Raw genomic sequence first — 15307 nt, forward strand, 5'->3', positions numbered from 1 at the left:
ACACCTTGGTTGCTTCTAGCTTTTTGCTATTGTAAACATAGCTGCAATAAACATGGGGGTGCATATATCTGTTTGTGTGAAGGCTCTTATTTCTCTAGGGTATATTCTGAGGAGTGAGATTTCTGGGTTGTATGGTAGTTCTATTTCTAACTTTTTAAGAAAATGCCAGATAGATTTCCAAAGTGGTTGTACCATTTTACATTCCCACCAGCAGTGTATGAGTTCCAATCTCTCCGCAACCTCTCCAACATTTATTATTTTGTGTTTTTTGGATTAATGCCAACCTTGTTGGAGTGAGATGGAATCTCATTGTAGTTTTAATTTGCATTTCTCTAATGGTTAATGATAGAGAGCATTTTCTCATGTATCTGTTAGCTGCCTGAATATCTTCTTTAGTGAAGTGCATGTGCATAACCTTTGCCCACTTCTTGATTGGGTTGTTTGTCTTTTTGTGGTTGAGTTTTGACAGAATCATATAGATTTTAGAGATCAGGCGCTGGTCGGAGATGTCATAGTTAAAAATTCTTTCCCAGTCTGTAGGTGGTCTTTTTACTCTTTTGGTGAAGTCTTTAGATGAGCATAGGTGTTTGATTTTTAGGAGCTCCCAGTTATCTGGTTTCTCTTCGTCATTTTTGGTAATGTTTTGTATTCTGTTTATGCCTTGTATTAGGGCTCCTAACTTTGTCCCTATTTTTTCTTCCATGATCTTTATCGTTTTAGTCTTTATGTTTAGGTCTTTGATCCACTTGGAGTTAGTTTTTGTGCATGGTGTGAGGTATGGGTCCTGTTTCCTTTTTTTGCAAATGGATATCCAGTTATGCCAGCACCATTTGTTAAAAAGACTATCTTTTCCCCAATTCACTGACACTGGGCCTTTGTCAAATATCAGCTGCTCATATGTGGATGGATTTATACCTGGGTTCTCAATTCTGTTCCATTGGTCTATGTGTCTGTTGTTGTACCAGTACCAGGCTGTTTTGACTACTGTAGCTGTATAATAGGTTCTAAAATCAGGTAGTGTGAGGCCTCCCACTTTCTTCTTCTTTTTCAGTAATGCTTTACTTGTCTGAGGCTTCTTTCCCTTCCATATGAAGTTGGTGATTTGTTTCTCCATCGCATTAAAAAATGACATTGGACTTTGGATCGGAAGTGCATTGTATGTATAGATGGCTTTTGGTAGAATAGACATTTTTACTATGTTAAGTCTTCCGATCCATGAGCAAGGTATGTTTTTCCACTTATGTAGGTCTTTTTTAGTTTCTTGCACTAGTACTCTGTTGTTTTCTTTGTATAGGTCTTTTACATCTTTGGTAAGATTTATTCCCATGTATTTTATCTTCTTGGGGGCTACTGTGAATGGTATTGATTTGGTGATTTCCTCTTTGATGTTCTTTTTGTTGATGTAGAGGAATCCAAGTGATTTTTGTATGTTTACCTTATAACCTGAGACTCTGCCAAACTCTTCTATTAGTTTCAGTAGTTTTCTGGAGGATTCCTTAGGGTTTTCTGTGTATAAGATCATGTCATCTGCAAATAGAGATAATTTTACTACCTCCTTGCCCATCCGGATGCCCTTTATTTCTTTGTCTAGCCTAATTGCTCTGGCTAGGACCTCTAGCACAATGTTGAATAAGAGCGGTGATAAAGGGCATCCTTGTCTGGTTCCCGTTCTCAAGGGAAATGCTTTCAGGCTCTCTCGATTTAGAGTGATGTTGGCTGTTGGCTCTGTATAGATGCCCTTTATTATGTTGAGGAATTTTCCTTCAATTCCTATTTTGGTGAGAGTTTTTATCATAAATGGGTGTTGGACTTTGTCAAATGCCTTTTCTGCATCAATTGATAAGATCATGCGGTTTTTGTCTTTTGTTTTATTTCTATGATGGATTACATTAATGGTTTTTCTAATATTAAACTAGCCTTCCATAAAAAAATTTTTTTCTTTTTTTTTTTTGCGTACCTGGTATAAATCCCACTTGGTGATGATGGATTATTTTTTGATATGTTGTTGAATTCTATTGGCTAGAATTCTTTTGAGGATTTTTGCATCTATGTTCATGAGGGATATAGGTCTGTAATTTTGTTTTTTAGTGATGTCTCTACCTGGTTTTGGTATCAGGGATATGGTGGCTTCATAGAATGAGTTAGGCAGTATTCCGTCATATTCTATGCTTTGAAATACCTTTAGTAGTTTTTTTTAGTAGTGGTGTTAACTCTTCTCTGAAAGTTTGGTAGAACTCTGCAATAAAGCCATCCGGGCCAGGTTTTTTTTTGTAGGGAGTTTTTGGATTAACTTTTCAATCTCTTTTTTGTTATGGGTCTATTTAGTTGTTCTACTTCTGAATGTGTTAGTTTAGGTAGGTAGTGTTTTTCTAGGAATTCATCCATTTCTTCTAGGTTTGCAAATTTGTTAGAGTACAATTTTTCGTAATAATCTGATATGATTCTTTTAATTTCAGTTGGGCCTGTTGTGATGTGGCCCATCTCATTTCTTATTCGGGTTATTTGTTTCCTTTCCTGTATTTCTTTAGTCAGTCTGGCCAATGGTTTATCAATTTTGTTAATTTTTTCAAAGAACCACCTTTTGGCTTTGTTAATTCTTTCAATTGTTTTTCTGTTCTGTAATTCATTTAGTTCAGCTCTAATTTTTATTATTTGTTTTCTTCTGGTGCCTGATGGATTCTTTTGTTGCTCACTTTCTATTTGTTCAAGTTGTAGGGACAGTTCTCTGATTTTGGCTCTTTCTTCTTTATGTATGTGTGCATTTATCGATATAAATTGGCCTCTGAGCACTGCTTTTGCTGTGTCCCAGAGGTTTTGATAGGAAGTATTTTCATTCTTGTTGCATTCTATGAATTTCTTTATTCCCTCCTTAATGTCTTCTATAACCCAGTCTTTTTTCAGGAGGGTATTGTTCAGTTTCCAAGTGTTTGATTTCTTTTCCCTAATTTTTCTGTTATTGATTTCCACTTTTATGGCCTTGTGGCCTGAGAAGATGCTTTGTAATATTTCAATATTTTGGATTCTGGAAAGGTTTCTTTTATGACCTAATATGTGGTCTATTCTAGAGAATGTTCCAGGTGCACTAGAAACAAAAGTATATTTTGCAGCAGTTGGGTGGAGAGTTCTGTTTAAGTCAATGAGGTCAAGTTGGTTGATTGTAGTAATTAGGTCTTCCGTGTCTCTATTGAGCTTCTTACTGGATGTCCTGTCCTTCTCCAAAAGTGGTGTGTTGAAGTCTCCTACTATAATTGTGGAGGTGTCTATCTCAGTTTTCAGTTCTGTTAAAATTTGATTTATGTATCTTGCAGCCCTGTCACTGGGTGCATAAATATTTAATATGGCTATATCTTCCTGGTCAATTGTCCCTTTTATCATTATGTAGTGTCCTTCTTTATCCTTTGTGGTGGATTTAACTTTAAAGTCTATTTTGTCAGAAATTAATATTGCTACTCCTACTCTTTTTTGCTGATTGTTTGCTTGACATATTTTTTTCCATTCTTTGAGTTTTAGTTTGTTTGTGTCTCTAAGTCTAAGGTGTGTCTCTTGTAGGCAGCATATAGACGGGTCGTGTTTCTTTATCCAGTCTGAGATTCTCTGTCTCTTTATTCGTGTGCTTAGTCCATTTACATTCAGCGTAATTATAGATAAGTATGTATTTTTTATGTATTTAGTTCTGTCATTTTGATGCCTTTTTATGTGTGTTGTTGACAATTTCATTTTTCCACTTACTTTTTTGTGCTGAGACGTTTTTCTTTGTAACTTGTGTGTTCCTCATGTTCACAGTATTTGACTTTATGTTTGCTGAGTCGTTATGTTTTTATTGGTTTTTATTTTGAGTTATGGAGTTGTTGTACCTCTTCGTGGTTACCTTAATATTTACCCCTATTTTTCTAAGTAAAAAACTAACTTGTATTGTCCTATATCGCCTTGTTTTCTTCTCCATATGGCAGTTCTATGTCACCTGTATTTAGTCCCTCTTTTTGATTATTGTGATCTTTTACATAGTGACTTCAATGATTCTGTTTTGAGCATTTTTTTGTTTTAAATTAATCTTAATTTGTTTTTGTGATTTCCCTATTTGAGTTGATATCAGGGTGCTCTGTTCTGTGAGCTTGTGTTGTGCTGGTATCTAATATTATTGGTTTTCTGACCAAACAATTTCCTTTAGCATTTCTTGTAGCTTTGGTTTGGTTTTTGCAAATTCTCTAAGCTTGTGTTTATCTGTAAATGTCTTAATTTCGCCTTCATATTTCAGAGAGAGTTTTGATAGATATATGATCCTTGGCTGGCAGTTTTTCTCCTTCAGTGCTCTATATATGTCATCCCATTGCCTTCTTGACTGCATGGTTTCTGCTGAGTAGTCTGAACTTATTCTTACTGATTTTCCATTGTAGGAGACCTTTCTTTTATCCCTGGCTGCTTTTAAAATTTTCTCTTTATCTTTGGTTTTGGCAAGTTTGATGATAATACGTCCTGGTGATTTTCTTTTTGGATCAATCTTAAATGGGGTTCGATGAGCATCTTGGATAGATATCCTTTCATCTTTCATGATGTCAGGGAAGTTTTCTGCCAACAGATCTTCAACTATTCTCTCTGCATTTTCTGTTATCCCTCCCTGTTCTGGGACTCCAATCACACGCAAGTTATTCTTCTTGATAGAGTCCCACATGATTCTTAGGGTTTCTTCATTTTTTTAAATTCTTTTATCTAATTTTTTTTTCAGCTATATTGGTGTTAGTTCCCTGGTCCTCCAGATCTCCCAGTCTGCATTCTAATTGTTCGAGTCTACTCCTCTGACTTCCTATTGAGTTGTCTAATTCTGTAATTTTATTGTTAATCTTTTGGATTTCTGAATGCTGTCTCTCTATGGATTCTTGCAACTTATTAAGTTTTCCACTAAGTTCTTGAATAATCTTTTTGAGTTCTTCAACTGCTTTATCAGTGTGTTCCTTGGCTTTTTCTGTAGATTGCCTTATTTCATTTCTGAGGTCATCCCTGATGTCTTGAAGCATTCTGTAAATTAGTTTTTATATTCTGTATCTGGCAATTCCAGGATTGTATCTTCATTTGGGAAAGATTTTGATTCTTTAGTTTGGGGAGTTGTAGAAGCAGTCATGGTCTACTTCTTTATGTGGTTTGATATCGGCTGCTATCTCCGAGCCATCACTAAGATATTGTAGTGATTTATTCTATGTTTGCTCACTGAGTCTTATCTTGTTTTGTTTTCTTTCAATGTATGTAGATGGGCTACTAGATTGCTCTATCTTGAGTGTTGTCGCCCTTGACTCACTTATGTCCAATTACCAGCGGGTTTGGGTTGTTATCAGATATATAGGCCTAAGAGTCCATTCACTATTCTTGAGTAGGATCTGATTTTGGGTCATCAAGTGTGTGATGCAGACTGTCACCTATCCACCTCGAGAAGTAGTGGTGATAGTTGTATGCACCAGATTCTAGTAGCTGCTGGGTTTCACACTCTGGGGGGCAGGGGGCAGAATGCTGACAGGCTTCCCCCAAGTGTCAGTACGGTAGGTGTGTCTCTATTCCTAAAGCACCTTGGTGGGTGGGTACTGTAGCTGTACCTTAGGCACCCAATGCAAGTACTTCTACAGATTGGTAGGTGTCATCCTCTTTAGACCCCTAAGGCAGGAGGGTAGGAGGTCTGGGGGAAGCTTCAGCCCTCAGTTCCCTGTTGTGGGTCAGTGAGGGCTCTGTTGAATACGCAGAGATATCAGACCTGGGAAACTTGTCCTTCCAGTAAATCTGCTAAAACAATTGCAGTCAGATCCCTATCAAAAATGCCTTTGCATTATAATAGCCGCCTTGTTCCCTGTAGGGATGAAAGCCCGAGACTGTGGATCACATTTGCTTGGCTGGAGCTGGTTCTGTGTTTTTAGTCCAATTAGGGAAAGATTTTTGGTCCCTGGTTTTTTTGTAGTTGCTTCTCTCAGGCCAGGAGAATGGGTTAGGAAAAGACAAAAACAAAACGAAAGAAAGAAAATCCGCAGAGCGGTTTACTTTCTGGCTCAGGAAATTCCAATGTTAATGAAGCCGCCTGGGAAGGAGAGGGGAGGGTTCAGACAAATAGGAGGGAGTAGCACCCCGGAATATAGACAAAGTTTCTTATCTTGGTTGGGATGACTGTTTTATCTGAGATTCCCGAGGGGCGTGTGGTCGACTGTGTGCGCTGGCTGGGTAGAGATTGACCCCGAGGGTCAGGCGCGCGTCCCGTGCTTGCGCTGTCTCAGAAGCTGTGGTTAGTTCCTCCGCTCGCACTCCAAAGCCCAGCGCCAAGGTTCCCCAGCTGAGACGCCACAGTCCTGGCTCCAAAACCAGTTGCTGCCTCCCGGTGACTTCTCCTCCTGTCAGCCGTCTCACTGTGCTGCCTGTGTGCACTGGCTGGGCTTCCCCCGAGGTCAGTTCAGGGGGGTAGGGCTGCGCCCCGTGTTTGCGCCCTCTCAGGATGCCCTGCTCAGCTCCCCTGGGCCCAGTCAAAAGCCCGGCACCAAGGTTTCCTGACTGGGATGCTGGCTCCAGTCTCCGAAAACAGTCACTGCTTCCCCGTGGTTGTTCGTTCTGAGTCTCTGTCACGCCGGTCAACTCTTTAAATCTGTGTTTGTTGGTCAGGGTTCGTACATTGTCATGTATGTGATCGATTCACTTGTTTTTCCGAGTCTTTGTTGCAAGAGTAATCCGAGGTAGCGTCTACCTAGTCAGCCATCTTGGCCCCGCCTCCAAGACTAAAGTTTTAAACTGAATTTTTATTTTTTTTCTTAATGCCTGGAAGTGAATGGAAAGGCATAGAATTTATCTGAAATATCTTTGATTGGAAAGGAAAATTTGGCCCAGCACAGGAGAAGGTAATAGTTGGAAAAAGTATAAATGTTTTGTACCTGTACCACACTGAGCTTAGACTGTTCAGTAAACCAATTACAAACATTCTACAGATCTTTGTAGCAAGCATTTTTCTTGGGTCCCCTTCTGCATCTGTATCAATAGATGAATACTGTGTTTTTTTAAGTTAGGGCCAGGTTTCCCAAATTGTAATTGCTAGAATTAGTTTTGTGAAATCACTATGTGTATATATGTGTGTGTGTATGTATGTGCATGCTCATGTTTATTGAAAAGGTTGAGAAATGTTCCATATGTAACTACCCATAACATTTTTGTGTTGCCAAACCCATTTCTTCCCCCTGCTCTCTCAATTCCTATAGGTCACCTATAAACGAAAAGGAGTCAGATTGCTTAGTTTTTCTGACCTTGAGCCAGATTTCCATATTAGTGCATGGCAGTGCTGGATCTGGGAGACCTAAGATAGGCGGCTGGTGGTGCAACAGCTAAGCACTGGGCTGCTAACTGAAATGTCAGTGGTTCAAACCCACTAACCACTCTGCAGGAGAAAGATGCAGCAGTCTGTTTCCATAAGGATTTACAGCTTTGGAAACCCTATGGGTAGTTCTGCTGTGCCTATAGGGTTGCTGTAGGTTAGAATTCAACTCAACGACAATGTTTTTTTTGTTTGTTTTTTCTTTTTATTGTACTTTAGATGAAGGTTTACCTTGGGTTCCCTATTACTAGCTTTCCTTTCTCCTCATGCCTTCTCATCTCACGCCTGGGCTGGTGTGCCTGTTTAATAGTCTTGTTTAGTTTTATGGGCCTGTATAATTTTTGACTGAAGGGCGAACTTCACAAGTGACCGTTACTGAGCTATAAGGGTGTCTGGGGGCCATATTCTCTGGGTTTCTCCAGTCTCTGTCAGACCAGTTAAGTCTGTTTTTTGTGTGTGTGTGTATGACTTAGAATTTTGTTCAACATTTTTTAACCACTCTGTCTGGGATCCTCTATTGCGGTCCCTGTCAGAGCAGTCAGTGGTGGTAGCCACATACCATCTAGTTGTACTGGACTCAGTCTGGTGGAGGCTCTGGTACTTGCGGTCCATCAGTCCTTTGGACTAACCTTTCCCTTGTGTCTTTGGTTTTCTTTGTTCTCCCTTGCTCCGGTGGAGCATCTTAGATGGCCACTCATAAACTTTTAAGACCCCAGACGCTACTCACCAAAGTAGAATGCAGGTGATTTTCTTCATAAAATATATTATGCCAGTTGAGCTAGATGTTCCCCAAGACCATGGTCCTCACAGCACTCAGTCCACCAATTTTGTCCCTCAGGGGGTTTGGATGTGTGTAGGGAGGTTCTGTGACCTTGCCTTGTATAGGTCGTGCTGGCTTCCCCAGTGTTGTGTACTGTTTTACCCTTCACCAAATTTACCACTTATCTGCTGTCTGTTTAGTGTTTGTCCCTCCCACACCTGCCCTCCCGCGTAACCATCAAAGATGGTTTCATTTGTGTCTAAACCTTTTCATGAGTTTTTATAGTAGTGGTCTCATATAACACTTGTCCTTTTGTGATTGACTTGTTTTACTCAGCATAATACCCTCTAGATTCATCTATGTTGTGAGATGCTTTGAATATTCATCATTGTTCTTTATTGTTGTGTAGCATTCCATTGTGTGTATGTACTATAGTTTATCTATTCATCTGTTGATGGGCACGTAGGTTGTTTCCATCTTTTTGCTATTGTGAACAATGCTGCAAAGAACATGGGTGTGCATATGCCTATTCGCGTGATGGCTCTTGTTTCTCTAGGGTATATTGCTAAGAGTAGAATTGCTGGATCACATGTTATTTCTATTTCTAGCTTTTTAAGGGAGCACCATATCATTTTCTAAAATTGTTGTATTGTTTTGCATCCCCACCAGCAGTGCATAAGAGTTCCAATCTCCCTGCAGCCTCTCCAGCATTTGTTATTTTCAGTTTTTTTGATTCATACTGGTAATGTTAGAGTGAGATAGTATCTCATTGTGGTTTTGATTTGCATTTCTTTAATGGCTAGTGATTGTGAGCATTTCCTCATGTGTCTGTTAGTTTAGTCACTTGGATGTCTTTGGTGAACTGTCTGTTCATACCCTTTGCCCGGCAAGGAGTTTTTTTGGTTTTTGGTTTTTAAAGTGTGGGAAGCACCTGATAGATATGGTGGGTGGGAAAACAAAGGATACACCAGAGCAAGGGGTAGTCAGACAAAGAAGTCTTGTAATTTCACGTATTCAAATGTAGGCTCTGAAAGGGATTCAAGAAAGTAGGGATTCAACAGTTCCAAAGTATGGGGGAAAGGATATATTTTGGAAGATGGAAGTAGATGAGTTCTCTGGAGAGAATCAAATATTTTCTCCAGATACATCATTAACTCAGATATCATCAGCTCAGCCTCCAAAGGTAAAGAAGAATGGGCTGTGGAGAGAAGTTTTAGGCCAGGGAAGGTAATTGCCCCTTGGACTTTAGGTTCATCTAATGCTGCTCTTCTAGGTCCTCAGGGTCCAGGTCAGCAGCAGTCTCTGGACCTGTGACAGCAGCCAGAGCCCCAGCCCACCAACCACTGCACTGCTATGGTGGTAGGAGCTCTGGTGGTGGCAATGGTGGGATGTGCAGGGCCTGGGCTTACTCACAGAAGCCACCCAAGGATTGTGACCATGGCAGGAAGAGGCTGGATGTGGACATAGAGCTGGCCACAAGGATGGACACTTTGGAGGGCACTTGGAGAGCTGCATAGGGGTGGAATACTTGGGGGTATCTGGTATAGTTGATAGTTTCATTGGCAGTGTATCTTAGCAGGACTCAGAGAACATTCAGTGCCTATTCATTTGCATCAAATAATAATTTATGGATAAAATAAACAAGTATCAGGACATATCCAAGTAATGTTCTATAACAGGACTCTTTCTCTCTAGACATATAAGGGCAGGTGTGTATGTACATGTATTCATATATCTCCTTGGCTGGATCAAGCTCCCAACACTTGCAGAAACTTAGTTAGCAGAAGTTGGACAATGGCTGGGCTGAGAGTAACTTTGTCCTGGACCTCAGGGCTGGGTCATTCTCTGTTTTTCAGTTTCTTTCCTCTTTTCCTTGTTCCTTCATTCCCACCTCTTCTTCTGAGGCCTGTGAGTCCTGACACAGAGATGCTTCCCTGGTTTTAAGACAAGAACTCCTCCCTTGGAGTCAGAAAGGAAGAGGTGCTCACGACAAGGGCACCTTTCCTGGGAAAGATTTGGGCTCTGTGGTGAGTCATGGTTCTTGGAGGAGCAGGTGGAGCCTCAAACAAGCAGGGCAGGTGAGGAACATTTCCGGCATTTTCCTGCCTCTTCTTCCATCCTTCCCAGGGTGGCCCCGTGGAAGATCCCAGGTGGCCTTTCTATTGCCTATGGATCTGAAGAAGCTTCATCAAGCCACACTCTTTCCTCAGGTTGGGTTCCCACTGAGTAATCTAGGGATTTTCAAGAAACCAGTCACTGGGTTAGGGATTTTGAGGCTCCAAGTCTCAGCGTGCTTGCCCCTTCTTAGGAAATGTCTGATCACACCCTGTCTTTTAAACAATTTGAAAGAGGGCAATGGAAAGGGAGATCAGTTGGTGGCAGTGGGGCTGAGAGAACTGAATGGGCTAAGAGAGAAACTTTTCAGGAAGCATTTTTATGCAAGCCTTAGGGACTCATTGTCTGTGCAAGCTGGAGAATGTGGGTTAACTATGAATGATGCCATTGGTGTCCAGCCTAACGACTAGGAGAATGGTGTTGTCATGGACAAAATCAGGAAGTCAGGTGGAGAGCTCTTTCTAGAGAATTTTGAGTTTGAGATTACAACAGGACCCTGAGTAGCTATAGCTCCAGAATGTGTGGAGAGATGAGTGTAGGGTCCTGTGAACTTCTAGTCAAGAAGGACCTGGAGGGAAACTTCTGAAGTGCACTCTGATTATCCTCTTCCTTCCTTCCTGCTATCCTTCCTTCCTTACATCACCTCCCACATGAAGAGGCAATTTGGTCTGTTATATAACAGAACTGGTGAATAAAACACATGATGTTTTCTGTCCTAACAGGGGCTCCAATCAGCTGGGAGTGGTAGGGGGGCACACCAATATCTAAAACTCCAAACCACTGATGTCAAAATCCACAGAAACAGTGACCACCTTACCAACAGCACAGTGTTCCCAGCAGTTCCTAGTCTATGGTACAACTGGGAGTATCCTTGGACACTATGCATGGCTATTGTCATGGGTTGAATTATGTCCCCCCAAAGTGTGTGTATCAATTTGGCTGGGCCGTGATTCCCAGTAGTATATGATTGTCCACCATTTTGTCATCTGATGTGATTTCCCTATGTGTTGTAAATACTGTCACTATGATGTAATGAGATGGATTATTGGCAGTTATATTGATGATCTACAAGATTAGATAGTGTCTTAAGCCAATCTCTTCTGAGATACAAAAGAGAGAAGCAAGCAGAGAGACATGGGGACCTCTTACCACCAAGAAAGCAGTGCTGGGAGCGGAGCACGTCCTTTGGACCTGAGGCTCCTGCTCTGAGATGCTTCCAGACCAGTGGAAGACTGATGACAAGGAGTTTTCTCCAGAGCTGACAGAGAGAGAAAGGCTTCCCCTGGAGCTGGCACCCTGAATTTGGACTTCTCGCCTACTGGGCTGTGAGAGAGTAAATTTCTCCTTGTTAAAGCCATCCGCTTGTGGCATTTCTGTTATAGCAGTGCTAGATAACCAAGACAGCTATATCCTAGAAATTTTTCATCCTCCTGCTCTGAGCACACACATCCATGCACATTCACCACATATGCACACACACACACACACCGCCCCTCCTGCCACTCAGTTTCAACTGCCTCCGTCAATCAGAATGAGGGAAACTTGGATGACATCACCAAGGCCATCTCTTGATGATCCAGTGTCCCAACAATCTCACTGGGAAGCAATGACTCAGAGCTGTTTAGTCCTCAAACCTCACCTTATTACATGCACTCATTTTCCCCCCCTTTTTCTTGCATTTTTAAGATAGTTTTCAGAAAGTCCACTGAATTATGAGCCGGGCGGGGGTGGTGGTGCGTGGGCAGGGATTGTGTGTTATCACCTTTGATTCCTAAGTAATAATGGACTAAGAAATGACCACATGGAAAGTGTTTAATCAGTCTTTGCTGAATTGAACTCAAAGCTCTGATAGGACAGTGACCATGTCGGGGAACAGAAAATCAGTGAAAAATTGGGGATCAGGAGAAGGAGAGTCTCAGAGGCCAAGGGTTTTGGCTAGGGGTAGGAATTCCCACGGTGTATCCCCTGATGAGAAAACAAGTTTTAGAGAAAGGATTGTCTTAATTCAACTGAGCAACCTCTAAATGTTTTCTTAACCATACGACAACATCCATGGAATGGAATAAAACTCTCCTGAGATCCCAAAACATGGCAGGCCCTCAGGGCCCTGATGCTGATGTGAGTGTTGGTTGAGGTGACTGCAGATAAAAGAATGGGGGCAGTGGGGAGGGGGAGTCAGGGTTGAGAATGTAGGAGTGAGCTACGCAGAATCTGGAGCAAATACAGAGAGGTCTCTATTCCTTTCTGTAAATTTTCTTTTTTTAAATTGTGTAACTTCTCTGTGCTTTAATTTCTTCATCAGTAAAACATGGATTAAATTCATTTTATGGAAATTACCAAAAACCAAACCCATTGCCATTGAGTGATTCTGACTCATAGTGACCCTATAAGACAGAGTAGAACTGTCCCATAGGGTTTCCAAGGAGCACCTGGTGGATTCAAACTGCCAACCTTTTTGTTATCAGCTGAACACCTAACCACAGAGCCATCAGGTCTCCTTTGTGGAAATTAATGAGGTAATATATGCAAAGCATGTAGGCCAGAGCCCTGCATTTAAGTACTCAATAATGATATAATCAACAAGGGGGTGAGATGGATTCCAAATATATGTTTGGTTCACAGCCTCTGAAGAAGTGCTGCCTGATTATTCACACATCGTTATTGTTCACACATGATTATTCAGAACACTCAAACATCAATGAAGAGTCTTCCCAAACTAAATCTCCCATTTGAACTGAGATTCCAGGAAATGTCTGTGGCCCCCGGGCTTCCATAGCCAATATGTATAAGTGAACATGAATTTACATAATTTAGACAAATCTTGCTCTCTCTCAGGGTTATTCAATCCCAGAGATATACAGCAAAGCCAGAATCAGTGGTACCTCCCTCCTTAGTGACTTTTTTTTTTTCCCTAGCAACAGAAACATAGCTATGAAAAAAAAAAATTTTTTTTTTTTTTTTTTGAAGAGACCACTTATTACAGAAGGGATTGCCAATTAGGGAAAAGTAATGAAAATAATCTGTAATGTATAAGATAAATTGAGTACTTCTGAAATTATCGTGGTTTGGAGTCATTATAGGAGCCCTGGTAGCACAGTGGTTAAAGCGCTTGGCTGTTAACTGAAAGGTTGTTGGTTTGGACCCATCAGCTGCTCTGTGGAGAAAGGTATGGTGATCTGCTTCTGTAAAGATTACAGCCTTGAAAACCCTATGTGGGTAGTTCTACACATAGTGTCACCATGAGTCAGAATTAACTCGAGAGCAGTGGGTTGGAATCAATATAAATTATGATAAAACTGTCACTTAGAAACTTATTTACACTCATAAATTTACTTATAAATTACTCACTCAATGTTAGTTGGAGATAAGATATCTGAAATTCATATGTGCATTTGCTCTAAAACATCTGGGAGTGAGAAATGTCTTGTATTTATATTTCTCCTAAGTCAAATTAAATATGGCTTAGATACCTCATCAGAGTTGGCAGGAAGTCATATATTATCTTTTGATTGGGGAGGTTCTTCAGTGAAATTTTGTGAGACTCCTTGGGCTCATTCAGTCTAAGAATTTTGGGAGATGCTTCTCTGATTTTTAGTGCATTGTGGTCGCTACATAAGAATATCATACACTAGAATTGAAGAACTGCTCGAGACTAGTCACTGAAATTATATCAGACTATTATTCTTTTACTCTGAAGGTGACTGACGACATAAATTTCCAAACTAAAAAAAAATTAAACAAAATAAACAAATAACACATCCAGATCCTGAGAGTTTTAAATTTATTTCTAAAGGTATTCAAAGAAAATTATCACATGTCTTTAAGTACTGGAGCAAGGCAGATCTGGGCTTTGAGAACCAGGTTATTTCTAACCAAAATTCCCGCTGAGTATAACCTCAATAGATAGACAAGATAAAGTAAACTATATGTCTGAACGTATCATCAAGCTACCAAGTCTGTGGAAATTTGTGGGGCCAAATCCTAAGAGAGAAGAGAAGCCAAGAGCAATGCACTTAGCATTTAACAACAGCTTTTTCGCTAAGTACATTTGCCAGTTCTGAATAGCTATAGCTAAGAGTTTGAGAATCTGAGAAGATATTTCAGCAAATTCATGGGGTTGGGGGGGCAAAAGTTGGAACTAAGGGCTATCAAGGAGGAGGGGCCCTGGTAAGTATCCCAGGCTTTGGTTGGAACCAGAAGGGCTACAAACTAGGAATTAAAAATTAAAAAAAAATTAAAAGCCTGTTGCCATCCAGTCATTCCAGCTCAAGAGCCACCAGAAATAGACCAACTCAAAAAGTGACTGAAAACAGCTACAGGAAAAGAGCTTCAAAGGCAAAAATTAGACTGATAGCTGACGTCTCAGCAGAAGTCAGGTAACAATATTAATGATATCTTCAATGTGCTAAAAGAAAATAATTCACTACTTATAATTTTATTGTTCAGTTATCTATTGTCAAAATAAAGCTGTGTAATAAACAACCATAAACCTCAGTAGCATATTGGCTACATGTCTGGATTGGTCAAGCAGCCAGGCAGCCCTGCTGATGTGGGCTAGTCTTGCTCACATGTCTGTGGGTTAGCTCGCTATTGGCTGACCTAGGATGGGCTTAACTGGGATGGCTGCGACGACTTGGCTTTGGTTCATGAGTCTCTTATTCTTTAAAATATGAACTCAGGAATGTTTTCATGGTAATGGCAAAGGCAAGAGTACAAGCATAAATATGCAAGCAATTTTTTCAAGCCTCTGCTTATATCACATTTGCTAACATCCCATTGGAGCTCTGGTGGCACAGAGATTAAGAGTTACAGCTGCTAACCAAAAGGTCAGCAGTTGGAATCCACCAGGTGCTCCTTGGAAATCCTATGGGGCAGTTCTACTCTGTCCTATAGGTTTGGTATGAATTGGAATTGACCTGATGGCAATGGGTTTGTTTGTTTGTAACATCCCATTGGGTGGAAGGAAATCATAAGGATGCACAGAAAATCAAGAATTCTGGAAGTGTATTCTACTTTTTGAGAGGAGAAGCTGTGAAGTCACATGGCAAAAGGCACGGATATAAGGAAGGGTGAAGAATTGGGGTCATGAATGCAGTCAAATTACC

The sequence above is a fragment of the Elephas maximus genome, chromosome 3, assembly GCF_024166365.1.
Source record: "Elephas maximus indicus isolate mEleMax1 chromosome 3, mEleMax1 primary haplotype, whole genome shotgun sequence".
NCBI lineage: Eukaryota > Metazoa > Chordata > Mammalia > Proboscidea > Elephantidae > Elephas > Elephas maximus.